Below are 14,928 nucleotides of genomic sequence, written 5' to 3' on the forward strand. Positions count from 1 at the left end.
AGAGAACAATCTGGTTGTTATAATATGTATGTTGTATGTGTACAGTCGATGAAAATCCCCTCGCGCATCCCAATTATCTATGACATTTCGATGACAAATGGATCGTTACGCAAAATCATCACCGGTTGACGTATCGTCGAGCCCATCATGTTCCGTCGGACATGAATCAAAGGGATGTGTTTGTTACATTGGGGGCATCTGGTGGGTCGAAAGGAAAATATATTTTAAAATTGAAGTCGGTGTATGCGGGGACACCTTTATTTATGGTAATACTGGTACTTTCAGTGTTTGCTACAATCTCTCTTTGTTGTCTCCTCCACGTGTATGGTTTTCGGATTTATTGTTTATTTATTTTCGGTAATGTTTCGTCGGGTGTCTGTCGAAGTGCTCACGTTTTCAATAAATATTTTCCGCGGAGACGCCTGTTTTGGGGTTGGGGGGATTTACGTGGCGCCCTCTAAGCCACCCTCGCATAATGTATATTGTCTACAGGAAAAGATGAATATTATATTTACATTTCGCTCGTACACAATCCATATATTACGAAATGGAACGGAACGGCCGCATTTATCCGCAATTTCGAACGCCCGTCCTCCTCCTCCTCTTCCTCTTTCTACTTCCATTCGCTTCTTGGATAAACATTCCTCGAGCGATGAATTATTATTCGTAAAAAAGACGGAGCAAATTGGGATGGGTACAAACAGGAGGGAGGGTGGTTGGAAAGGAAAGAAGGAGAAAAAGGATTCGCAAAGATGTAATCTCTCCTGAGCCCTCGAGGATTGATTCGACTAATTTGTTAAATAAATGGGGACTTAGCCCTCTTACTCGATCATCGTCGAAAGACACCTGAGCGCTTTGCAAAGAGGTATTACTTTCGTAACGCTGCTGCAAGGAACGAACCTCAACCTATCAATTAAAATAAATACCTATTCATAATCAACGAACATTTCAAATACATCAATAAATATATCAATTAAGAAGCAATGCTTTTTGTAAAATTTAAATTTTAACAAAGTTACAAATAAAAAAGGTGCAATATTTTTCCGTTTGCCTCATTCGTATGTTAATTCCGTTTTCGGTCGGTGAATTATTTCGATAGATCCATTCGAGGAGGGAAAACCGGAAAGCCCTTCCGTTGCGAAACTGGCTCTAATAAAGCCGCGGCTTAATTTAGGTGGCCGCCTTTTCCATCCTCTCCCCACCCTTTTCGCAAACTCCTTTGTTGTTCCGCAACTTTGTATATTTTTATCGAAAACTTTTCCCTATTGCGAGACGATAAAACTGGTTGCCTCCACCGCCTCCGCCGCCTACTACGACGCGTATTTATTTTACACCTCCTCCAGGTTTCAATGGACGCGCGGTGTAATTCACTTTTGAGTGGTAAACCGACAATATTACACTCAAGTTATACACTATATCCATCCATACACACGTTTACTGCACTCTCATTTTATTTGTTATTTTTTGTAGAGTCGCGCCCCCGCAAAATCCCGGTGCTTTTATACGTGATTAAAGCGGCATTTCACGGCACCGGATAAAGTGCAATAATGGACTCGCTACTTGACTCTTGCTACTATTTCAAAGTACTTCTCGTTCTCTCTGTGTGTGTGTATGTGTGTGTTTATTAAAAACCATTGAAGCGAGATGAAAGTAATTTCGTTTCTTTACAAAATTGCAACGCTACAATTTTCGATGCTTACATTTCGTTAGCTCACTGTATGAAAACGGCTGAAGCTACAATAATATGTATAGGTTTATTCCATTATATCAAGTCTTTAAGTCTTATAAATAATCAATTAAGATAAAATAAACTTTCATTAATATTTGAATAAATAAATAAAATGTTTTAATTTAAGATTATTTCATATTTTACTGTAAATTATGGAAAGAGCTACAATACCTAAAGTAAAGACGTTTTAAAAAATGTCTATGTTCTAATATATCTATTCTAATTATCTTCGAGTTAGTAAGTTTTTTTTTATGCTAAAATGACCAATCTGCCTGCGTTTAAGTATTAATAAAATTTGCTGGTCGAAAACCAAGTTATTTTCCGATATACTTCACATCCGCGATACGAAATAGTCAAGTCAGTTAATCCAGTTTTAAGTGTGATATTTTATTAGCGGCAGTAAAACGCGGCAATTCGTTGCAACGAACATAAAACATCATTTCCACTTTTACTCAAACTTCAGGCGACAGACAATTTCCCGTATGCAGAAGACCGGAAATTCTCATTACGCCCTCGAGCAATTCTTCTATTTTAGACCATAACGTTCCAGTTCCATTTTCATATGTGGAAATTACGGAGCTTCCTTCGACATTTCTCCTCTATCTCTAATGGTAATCAAATTTCGTCCTCGTCCTCCTCTCTTTCTCTCCAAGGACCGAGTTTTCTCAGTTCGTGTCACAGTTTAATTCCGTTCCGCGATTCCAATCTCGAGCGCTGTTTTATTGCGAAAAAAACTATATTTTTCATGTCTTCGTCGTCTCCGGAGACGCGTAATGATGTCGGGGAGATGCAGCAGCTCCATTCACCTGAGGGTTTGCCCTTTTTTTTTGCGTTGATAAGATCGAAGAATCCAGCAACGTCGGGGATTGGATTTTCCGATTTATGTATATGGTGCTAAATAGTATGATTAAGGGATACGACGGATACGAGATTTATCGCGAATTTTTCAGCGAAAATGGAATAGGGTTTGTAGCGGCGATTAATTTTGGTCGCAGACGAATACAAACATCCGTTTCCTGTAAATCACCTCCACGGATACCGGATTAATTGCGACGCGCCATCTCTTAGGCTGCAATAAATCACATGATTTCATCCCCAATATTTAATGAAAAAAAAATAGTTCATCAATATTATTATCATTCTCATTCACCAATAAATCACTAATCATATACAGTATTTAATTGTATATTTTTTTGAAATTATGATTAATAAAATTTAAATTTTATGATAGATGCGCCAGGCAATAAATTCAATTATAATTATTAACGTATTAGTTAAGTTAACTATTTATATTCTTTGTATTTTAAGCTGTTATTTGGATATTTCATACGATTTTCAGGAAATTCAAGTTGTTACTTTTCTTGGCTTACTCACGTGAAATAAAGTAGTTTTAATGTGAGGTGCGGCTTCAGAGCGTGCTAGTATAGTTATCTTCTACTGAAGGTTTTCCAACTCGGCGAATGATGGGTGTGGGGTGCAAACAGGATCATTAAAGCGAGAAAATGTTGCGGTAATAGCGGTTTTTTCTTTTCTTTTAAATGTCGGACATTCGGGGATGGTTTAATCCGTAACGATTGAAGGGGTGCTGCTTGATCCTTAAAAATCGCGACGTGCGAACGTGCGGATCGCGCGGTTTCCACTTTATATTGCGACACGTACGTAGGGTTTCATCCTGAAACCGCATAAACCGCGCCGAGCCGCCTCCCCTTCGATACACTCGCACCCCGCAAAACAGAGCTTTTCTGTTTACGATTTGGTGGAGGCGAAATGGTTGGTGTTGGTTCGAAGTGTGAGAGAGAGAGAGGAAATCTGTGTGGCTCCGACGTGCCCCGATGGCCGTGATTAAAATGAAATTACTCTATTCAACTGCGAAATTAACAGCGCACACGCGTTTACTCTGGATGCCGGAGTACGCAAGAGAAATAGTGAGAGAATTACACAACAAACTGTATTTTCATATAACGACCCGCACAACTGGAAAACACTAAGTGTTGTTGCCCATTTCATTGCTAAATAAACTACTGCTATTGCTGCTTTCCTCCAATCTACAAAGTAAAAATACCAAGCAAAATGTATAAAGAGAAACTTTAACTTTAAACTTTTCCAAACTGTAATAAACTTACTACATTGTTCTACATTCTATAATTACTATTTTATCTTGTTGTTAATGAAAAAATATACAGTGCTACTTCGGTTCTCGATATTTTTAAATGTATGATTATATTCAATCGAATAACAAAATTGATATAAATTATAAAACTAATTGAAGTTCAAACCATGAAATTTGAGCGGAATGGGCAAACATAAACATTAACTGCGAATTGAATAGATCTAATGCGAGAACTTAATTATTGCGAGGGAATCGGAGTGAGTGATTTGAAAACGATAATTGAGTTAAATCGAGGTTTGGGAAAGCGCCGGAAGCGGAAACGGCCTTCCCTCCGGTGCAATTTCCATCTGCTCGCAAGGATTTCGTTCTGCAGGAGTAGGTGGAAGAGTATGAGCGAGAAGGCGGATTATTCCACCAGATTATTATTATTGCCTGCCTTTGCGTGGGACCAAAACCAAACCAAACCCAGCTTATTTATATTTATTCAATTTCGTGAGTCTGAACTACCTACCTAATTGCTCCTGCGGCCGTACAAACATGCAGGTAATTAGCATATCATAACTGAACAACATTAAGTAAATCCCGCGCCAACGTTTTCCACCGCCGGAGAACCGGAGGCATGCATAATGAGTTGAATTACGATTGTTTATCCTGCATCCACTTGCGACGTGCATGAGGCTACTTAACCCCTAGATATGAAAGCTCAGCCGGAAAAAAAATATGATGTAATCTCTGATATAAACATTTTCATACGCTAAGTAACTTCACAATTATATAGCATTACATTTACGAAATATGCTTAATCTCTATGATATATCGTCTAGTACTGGAGAAGATTTATTTCAATTATATCTATGTTATCTCCTACACTTGACATGCACTTGAAGAATTAGATGTAATATATTCTCTTTAATACTTGTATACTTATACTTTAGTACCTATCTTATAAATAAGACATAATTATAAATAAGATCTTAGGTAATACAGTATTGTGTATAGGATTTGGCATAGTCTCGTTGTTTCTTAAAGGACTTAAAAATTACTTGATACTTGTCAAAGCCACTTATGCATTTTATCAAGTGGATTTGTACAAATTAATTTGACGTATTGTATTTCTCAAGGGGTTCCAGTCGTAAAAACCCATACCATGAATATTTAAGGACAGATCGAACTTAGAAAGACAAAAATTTATGTGACTACATCAAGTATTTAGTCTATTTCCTTAAAACTATTTTTAATATCACAAATTACAATCATTTTCTTACGCAACAATTCCCCTTTTACAAATGAGTTTCCATTAAACCAAACCGATTTATATACTTGAAATGCATTTCCATTGAAATATCCGTAATTACAGATCTCTACTATATCAATAATTTCATTAAAACAAAAGAAAAACAAATACATATTTCATATCAACTTGGGCCAATGAAAACATGAAATATTAATGTCCACTTATTAGTTCTTTTTTTGTTGTTGTTGTATTGTTCGTTTCAGTTTTCGATTGAAATATTCATAATTGGAGAGCCGCATCATCGGTGGATGCATGAAAAATTCATCGGTTTACACGTGGATCGGATTAAATATTTGCTCGGTTCGGGTTAATGCACAGAAGGGGAAGCACGCAATTCGTACACGAAATCAAGTTAAATAAGTAAATGGAAATCTTACCTAGGCCGCATTAAAAACCGTTGAAGGATAGTAACAGCAAGGATTTCCTGCAAAGAAAAATAGAAAAGAAAATTAGTGAAACACAATATTTGTTTTAATACCAAAATAAATTAGTTTGTATTCATATAACTTCATATATAGATTTCAATCGCAATGGTTTTGGAAGATATTTTCATCATTTTTAATTAGAAACTTTATTTTAATCCTATATAAGAAAACTATTGAAACTTTTTCTAATATAAATAATTCCACGTTAATAATGGTTTTCTATAGATTTCACTCACGTTTAGCAACTGTAATTTCATTTTATACTTGTATAATTTATGTAATATTATTTGAAATAAAACTTATAAAATTGATATTTTTAATAAAACATTATGTACATTTAGTTTATTTATATAATACCAAAATAAATTAGTTTGCATTCATATAACTTTTAGAAAGTTTGTAATTTTGAGTAATTTCATAAAAATTTAAACTAAATTAATTTAAATTTTTGTTCAAATAATGAGGATTCAGATTTTTTTTTTATAAATAATGTAAAAATGAAGTAGTATTATAACTGTGAAGTGTTTGTTTGTAAAGGAAAAGACTAAGGGTGAAGACTTCAATATAATTGGGGTAGAATAAAGAGACGCGACGACGAGAAACAGCTTCTCTTTTGTGCTTTTCCAGCGAAGAGCTGTTTGCTTAGACGTCTGTGGAGAGTAAAATATCAATGATGATAATTCCCTCGGAAAGTATGCGAGCGGTAATAACAACAATGATAAGACGTTAGGGATGACTAAAGTCGCGGTAAAAACAAAGATGAGACTTATATTAAAACTCGTGTAAACAGGACGGAGGAAAGAAATCTACCAGTTTATTATAGCATTCCACTTGAGGGTGTGCGTGTGTGTAAGCACGTTTTCTCTCTCTCTCTTCTCTCTTCTCTATCTTTCTGAATAGGGGTGGTATTCCGGAAACCTACTATAGGACTCGACTACTACTACTCCAGTTTAGAATTCGAAGTCTGCACTGTGGATGAGGAGGAGGAGGAATCTAGAAATTGGGGCGCCACCCGTTTAAGAGCCATTAATAATGAAAGGCTCGTCGCACAATAACATTCCCATTTTCTGTACACAATAATTCCAAGCCGAAAGGGAGCGATTCGGAAATGTTTATATAAACACACTTGACATCTTCAGGGGTTGTTACAGAATGTATGTGAGAGAGAGAGAGAGAGAGAGAGAGAAGTGTATGAGTGAAGGAGGCATTCCCTAAATCCATCCATCCACGCTCCCTCCTAAGTAAATATTTAATTTACATTTAGCGCTTATTGCGTAATAAGTTAATCGAATCCGAATATAGTCTAAGTCATTGTTATTCTTAGCGAATCCATTAGCAGCGAGGCTCTCGGTTGTATTTCGGGATTCATCACGCTGTTTATTCAATTATAATTACACGTCTTTTCCAACAAAAAACTTATTATTATTATTAATCTAAATCTCATTATATAACACACAAAAGATCAACATTATAATTTTCGTTAACACAACGCTTTTCCTCGGCAATTTCAAACGAATTATCGAAAAAAACAACAACAATAGGAATGGAAAAAGTGTTTGAAAGTGAATAGGAAGTTCAGATTTCAGATTACAGCATCCTTTGGAATTACGGTGTTCGCATTAATACATAGATATTAATACACTTGGTATAACGTTCTCTACCTTTAGCTTAGCAAATTTGGCTAATTGTTTGAAACACAATATTAGATTACAGTAATCATATCTAACGCACACATGAAAGCAATTAATTTGTAATAATAATACCGTGCTTTAGCACTGCTACTAAATTCATCTCTCTCCCTCTTATATACATCTATATTTAGCTTATATAGTACGTACATACTTATACTTATACTATATGGCTGCTGCATACGATGCAAACTTCTTGAGAGTTGCGCTCAAAGCTTGCGGAAACCTACAAATATTTTCAAACAACATTTCAACAACAATAATTGTTGAATTATTTCCACTAGATTTCACCCATGTTGAGAAACTGTAATTTCATCTTATACTTGATATAATTTATCTGAAATTTTGACAAAAGTAATAAATTTCATAAAATTATTTAGATTTAATCTAGTTTATACATGTTGTATTCATCTACAAACTAGTTAGATTTCAATGGTTTTGAAAGATATTTTCATCATTTTTAATTAGAAACTTTATTTTAATCGTATATAAGAAAACTATTGAATTTTTTTCTAATATGAATAATTCCACGTTAATAATTGTTTTCTATAGATTTCATTCACGTTTAGAAACTGTAATTTCATTTTATACTTGTATAATTTATCTAATATTTTGATTTATTTGATACATTTAGTTTATTTTCACTTATGAAGTTACTTACATATTATAATCATCTACAGACTATATATATATTTCACTATTTTTACTAATAAATTTAATTTAGTTATTGTTGAAAATATTACAAAAATTGCGGTTGCTTTAGAAGAAAAACTGCTGTTCAAATGGAAAATGAAATTATGCTGTAAAAGTTTAATAAAATATGTAATATCAAAGATGTTAGAGTGAGAAAATTGTGCATAAATACGTTTTGTGAAAGAGGATAAAAATATAGTTTCTATGTGTGTGAGTTAGGAGCGATTTATACTAGTAGTAGAGTGGATTATTGCCATCATTATGGAGACGTGGCAATGGCAAAAGGACACGCGGATCCCCATAACATTTAACGGTGTCGGGCGACAAAGACGCGCATCTGCTGGAAATTACCTCTGGTTCAGTAATTCCTCGTGGACACTTATACGACAGATATGATTATTACTTTCGAGGTGACCGAACATAAACATATTAAAACCATTTTGGCATCACGATTTTTCGATTTCAATGAAAACGTATTAATTACTCGAAGTATTACGCGATTAAGCGGATTTATCCAGTTGGCAATGCTGAAATCGTTCGCGTTAAAAGCGAGTTTGCAACGACTACTGAGGGTGGGAGGGGGTTGGTTGGTGGATTATACAAAATATAATACAGTGATTAGTGTAATGATGACCGCCGCAGCCCCCGTTTTATGAATGGGATTGTCGGTTGCGTGTTAATTTAATAATTAATCCCGGGGGATATTAATGTGGCATTTCGAGGCGAGGCGAGGCGAGGGGCGTATGAATGGAAATGGGAATGGGAATGGGCCGCTGCAGTGAGTATGAGGATTTTGGGGGGTCTGAATGAAGCCGCCGAAGCGTTCCCGCGAGAGGAACGCAACCCTGGAGATCCCCAGGCCGCAGTTGAGGTTTAATGCCTTTTGGGACCGATATAAACTTTCTCCGCCTTTGTTTCTCCATGGAGTGCCACAGTCGGAAAACACACTACACTATACTTACTATATAAACACACACACACCAAGTGCAGCACACTGAGACCAAATACAGAGGTGACCGGGCGAGGGCAGAAAGTGTTCGCTAGTAAACAACCGTTTACTGTACGTAGGTGGACGAGGACGGGAAAGTTAAAGTTAATTAAGGGATCAAATTGATGATTTTAACTGTGCTTCCTTCCTCTTTTCTCTTCACCGTGGATTCGAAACATCTTTGAGGATGCACGGATGTACAAATAAGCAGCTTTACCTTTTATTAGTTGACATTAGCAACTGCAGACTGTGGTAATTAGTAAATAATGAGAAACCCCGGAAATACGGGTGCATCTTTGATCTAACCGCACAAATTCCACAGCTTCCAAACAACAAGTTTTGACCGCTGTATATATAGATAAATAGATAAAACTAAACGATTGTTTCTTTTATAAATTACAAACCAAATTGATCCAAAATTTAACAACTATTATATTTCTAATTATTACTGTTAAATATTGAAATATTTCGACAACCTCACTAGTAAAATGAACACTAAACGATGTTTCACATTGAATATTCTATGGATTGTTGAAAATTGTAAAAAAAAACAAATTGAATTATTCCAAATATAAAAAATCAATTGAATATTGTTGAAAATTGTAATAAAATAATATATGAAAAATAAAAAGAGCAAAGTTGAAATGTTTCATATCGGCGGTGCGAGGATGCAGGATATTTTCGCATTCCTTGGGATTGAGTAATTTCCAACCGCCGTTCGCTCGGGATTAGAGCCTTCTTCGATCCTGTCTAGGGGCAATCTTCCAGACACTCCGAGAGTATATTGAAAATCAGAAAATGGAATTATCCAAAGGCGGCGGCGAAAACCAGAAACCCTCCAAGAGGAGAAAGAAAAAATAAATAAATAGATAAATGGAAACACTTGTTATTATTGAAATCGACGATGTAAGCAAACGTGTTTTCACCGACAGATCCAATTAGAATCCGCACAATTCAATTTTCTCGCCTCGAAAATCCACTTTTCCTCAATCGTACGTGCGCGCGTTACTCTCATCGAAATCACGAATGGAAATAATTACATCGAAACCTCAGATCAGATTGATTCCTTCTGATTTTAATGAACAATTAAAAAGTTTCGCTCTCGGCTTATTATTTTTACATTTTAGAAAAGCTAAATGCGATTAGCGTGCGCAAGTCTCCGTCCGGATGGGAGCGTAATCTGTGTCGTATTAATTAACAACCAAAAAAAAAATAAAAAATAAAAAAAAAATATGTATGTACGAAAAGCTTGTCCTCGAAAGTTATTAAATCGATCCGGCTCCAGTCATCTATGTATAAGGAATCAGCGTAATCCCATTAAAACTTACGCAAATTGGTATTCTTTGCATCGACGTGAAGCACCGAAACCCCGAATCCCACTTTCATCCTTGTGCTTATCTTTTTTTCCAAACCCACCTCCACCCTCTCTCTGATTATATGTGTGAGAGAGAGAGAGAGAGAGAGAAGAAAAAAACACGGCCATCGATCGTTAAGCTCAAGCTTCGTTTGTACACTCTTCAAAGTTTAATACATTATTCTGCAAGTTTTCGAAGCTCGTCACGCTGCTGGCTGCTGGGTCCACCCTTGGAATTGTAAATAAATTTATCGATTGAGAAACACACGTTAAATGCAGAAAAGAAATAGATTCTTTAACAATTAGTAACATGAAAAGTTGGTAATAAATGTAATCTAAATATGTATACATTTTCATAAAAATGAAACTCTAATTGCTGGAAAATTAATAACATTATCAATTGTAATGAATGCATCTATTACATTTAAAGCGGTTTATGTTTATGCTCTCCACTTACTGTGCGATTGCATAATCACTTTGGATACGAACGGTTGGATTTAATCCAGAAAGCAGTCGGTCCAGTTGGTTACATTCCATTCATAAATTATCGCTCATTGTCCATCGGCGCTTTCGCGGAAATTCACCGACCGAATTTTCGAATTACGCGCGAATCCAAACAACGCATCTAATCTTCAGATGAATTGCATGAACAGAGTTGATGCATTTACGGATATCTCGACGCTGTTGCAATTTCGACCAAAATCCCCGAGTAAATATTTCTCGTATTTCTGTTAAACGACTAGATTATTCGATGCGGGATGGAATTGGGATGAAAAGGGGACGAGGGATAGCGATAACAACAGAACGAGGATCCATGTACGACGATGTGTCTTCGTTGTTGGCTTTTTTTTTCCATCGTTCCGTCCTCTCTCGTCTCGTCTTGTTTCCATCCTTTTTTCCAATCTGGAATAAGGAGCTTTGTGCAACGGGGGGCAAATCTCGAGATTTGTCTAGATGGGACGTCATTCTGGGGTGTCAGCGGGAGAGAGACTCTCTTCTTCACTTTCCTACTTCTTTCACCCATCCCAGAGTGGAATGATAAGAGCCATAAGATCGTCGCTTTGCAAATGGCCGTTGGCTACGTCGGCTTCGGATTAGATTATCCCTACACATATATCCATCCCTTCTTCGCTCATCTCACTAAATTCAGCGATTCTCATAACCGCGACCCGGCGCAACCACACAAGACTCATGCAATAAGCAGAGTACAGAAGAGACGAAGAAGAAGAAAAACAAACAAACACAGCAAAACTACGAGAAAAGTGGAAAATAAAGAAAAATATATATATATAGACTGTCGGGGGAAAATGCGAGCGGAATTATTTTCCATGCGGCTCTTTTATTATTGCTGTTTATGTCTGACCGTCGCAACGAAACTTAATTACTCGAAACCATAAAGATTTCGTAGCTTCCGTTCTCCTCTTACACGCCGACGAGGGAGAAAAAATAATAATAATATAAGTGAATAAAAATAGAAGGAACACCGGGAGGAAAATGGCGGAAAAATTGTGCAGACCGGAAAGACAATACCGACCTGACCATTAACGTTTTCATTAAAAAGCAAAGCTTTATTAAATTTCCGGCTTCCTTACTGCCCATTCTCTACTACACAGGATAAAACATATTTCACATCAGCGAGAGCATTGAACTTTGCGTTTTTCGCATGAAACATTTAATTGCTCATTGGAAATCATTCTTAGTTTTTTTTTATTTGAAGCAACAACTTTTATTATAAACTAGAAATTTTATACGCTAAGTACCAGTAAATATATTAGAATTGTTAAAAAAAAATAACGTTTGTACAGTTTCTGATAGGTGTCATTTAAGTATAATGATGAAAATGGAGGAAAACAAAGTACATTTTAGGCTTTTATACCAATAACTAAGAAATATTCTGGGCAATTTAAGCTTTAAAGATCTTAATGATGAAATTAAGACAATAATTGAGATATATGTTTTGCACAATTTTACTGACAGAAAAACCTCTAGAATTTAAGACATATCGATCAAAATATAAAATCATGAAATATAAATCTGTTGTTTCTTATTACTCTTGAAGTAATGAAATAACTTTAAAGCTGAAACTATTTCGTTTGAAATACTCGTAAGTAGTTTATAGATTAGAGTGGGTCTGGTCGAGGAGGCAAACAACGATAATAAGTATTTTACGGTTACGTAAAGAGGAAGTTGCGGTTAATTTTGAAAAATATAAATTCTTATTAAGTTGAAAACTTCGGTGCACATTCTTGTATATATATATATACGTATATAGAGAGAGGGTGAGAGAGAAAGAGGAGAGTTGAAATGAGATTTAAAAGGACAGAGAGGAGGAAAAAGAGAGAGACTAGACTAGTTTCGTGCAAGAGGAGACAAACGGAGATAACGATATTCTCCTTTGGTGCATGGATGTGGGACTTGTTATGGGACAGTCGGGGTGGTGGTGGTTTTGATGGTTGTTGTTAGGGGTTTGCTATGAGAAGGGTCGTCGTCGTCGTCGTTCACGGCGATAATCTTTTAAGACCGCGCTGACCCTGCCGCCCCCTTTGAATTGGGGGCGGCGGTGGGATGCGACGATAAACTGGGGGCGGCCGACACGAACGAACGAACGGACGGGGAGAGAATGGAGAGAAAAAAAAATAATATGAGCGAAGCGAAACGCGATAGTCGGCGGTAGTGAAACGGTCAGGATAAAACGCACCCAAACGAGCGAATTGATAGATAGAAGAAAAAAAATAATATAAGAAAAGAAAAGAGAGAAGAGAGACGAGCCTTGTATTTTACAAGGAGATCCCCCGTAATAAGGACGAGATTTATGGCAACCTTTTCCATCCGGTATTAATTCCAAACTCTGATTTTTTTTTTACCGTTTCCTTAGATATAAAATATTTATGTGTATGTGCGTGTGTCTATGAGATGGAGAAAGAGCGGAATGTGATCGACTTTTCCATTATCCTTCGTGTTATGCAAGAGGAATGGAATTAGCGCGAAAAACGTCCTCCTTTCTAATTGCCTTCCCCTCTATTATGTCAAATCCGTTCTTTATTTCGTTTTTTCTTTTTGTTGAGCGCGATTATTAATTCACCTTTTCCTCTAATTAATTTTCACCCTTCCGGAATCTGCACAAAGATCGCCAGATTCAGGGAAAATTGTAGATTTTTTTTTTAAAAAATCTCTTCGTTAAATCCTCATCAATCAGGCTCAGACGTTTTTCAATTTCTTAAAATTCACTTAAAGTCAAATGCAAATCAAAGTTCACGTTTCTAATTCAAATTTAGTATATTCAATTCATATTTTCAAATTTGCTTGCAATACTTATTTTGTAACATTCTTAACTCTAGTTGAAACTGAAATATTTTTATTTCAACACAATTAAAATCCAATAACTCATATTAACTCAATCTATAATTTTGGAATCAAATTTGAAAATAAGTTATTTGTTTAGAGTTGTTTTTGTTTGTAAATAATAAGTAAACATATAAATTTCAAATTTTGTTATTTTAAGGTAGATTTAAAGAGTGAATGAAATTGTATAATGTGCGTATTTTGCTGTAATCCAATTTATATTAGGGGGTGGTAGGATCCGGTGCGGTTCTAATTAGTAGATAAGTAATTGACGTGGTCCGGTCCGGTTCGAAGGGGTGGAGTGGAGTGGAGAGTAGTGTGGGATGATGCAAGGGCGAAAGCCCTTTACGTCTTGAAACGATTGTACACGGTTTGTTCCATCCTTAGGCCCAATCCTCGACCCGTGGAAGTGAGAACCAGTCGAGCGCCGAATTAATCTATCCAACGTCGATCACTTCAACCCCTCTTTTCTTCCGATCTTCCCTTTTCCATCCGCCAGAAGCGATGCAAGAACGAAAACCATCGGATGTGATGCATTTCCTTCCATCCATCTAACAATTCATTCATCCGTCCGCGCACGTGAATCAAGGTTTTTACGCTGAAACCGTTTCATTATCGTAAGGGATGATCGTAAAACTCGCGTTTAGTTTATAGTGGGCACCACTAGTTGTTATCGCCGTTTGGGACAGGGGGATCTCGTTGTATATTTTCGCGATTGCGGGTGGATGCACACAAAAAAAAAATAGAAGAAGGAAAAAGGGTGGCGGAGCGAAAGAGGTGAGTTTGGAAAGGGATGAAATAGAGAGAGACAGGGAAAAAGTCCTCAGTGCGGAACCCTCGTCCGGTTTAAATTTAATCCCGGATACATGATTTCCTCCTCCTTTTTTTTTTATATCAACGACAACATAGCTAGACGAGAAAATAAAATAAAGCGAAACCCTAATCCAAACCCTTTTTGCCCTTTCCGAGCAAAACTTTTCTTCTACTTTGTCTTTTTTTTTTGCACTACACCAAATAAAATCACATTATAGTGCAGCTTACGGAATTTACTTAAAAGTTTTGCTAATGAAACCATCTGTTTTTATTTGAGTAAATGATACCAATATCCGCCAAAATAATTGCATGATAAATTTAAGTGCAACAAAATTTAACTACAACTGCAATAAAACATATTTATTATAATTATATAACAATACGTATAAATTTACGTGATTTTACAGAAAATTTTGAAATAGTGTTAACTTATTTACTTATTTTCAAATTAATGATATTAAAATGATACAAATATAATTTTATTCAATAATT

The sequence above is a fragment of the Nicrophorus vespilloides genome, unplaced genomic scaffold, assembly GCF_001412225.1.
Source record: "Nicrophorus vespilloides isolate i.1.1-1 unplaced genomic scaffold, Nicve_v1.0, whole genome shotgun sequence".
Taxonomy (NCBI): Eukaryota; Metazoa; Arthropoda; class Insecta; order Coleoptera; family Silphidae; genus Nicrophorus; species Nicrophorus vespilloides.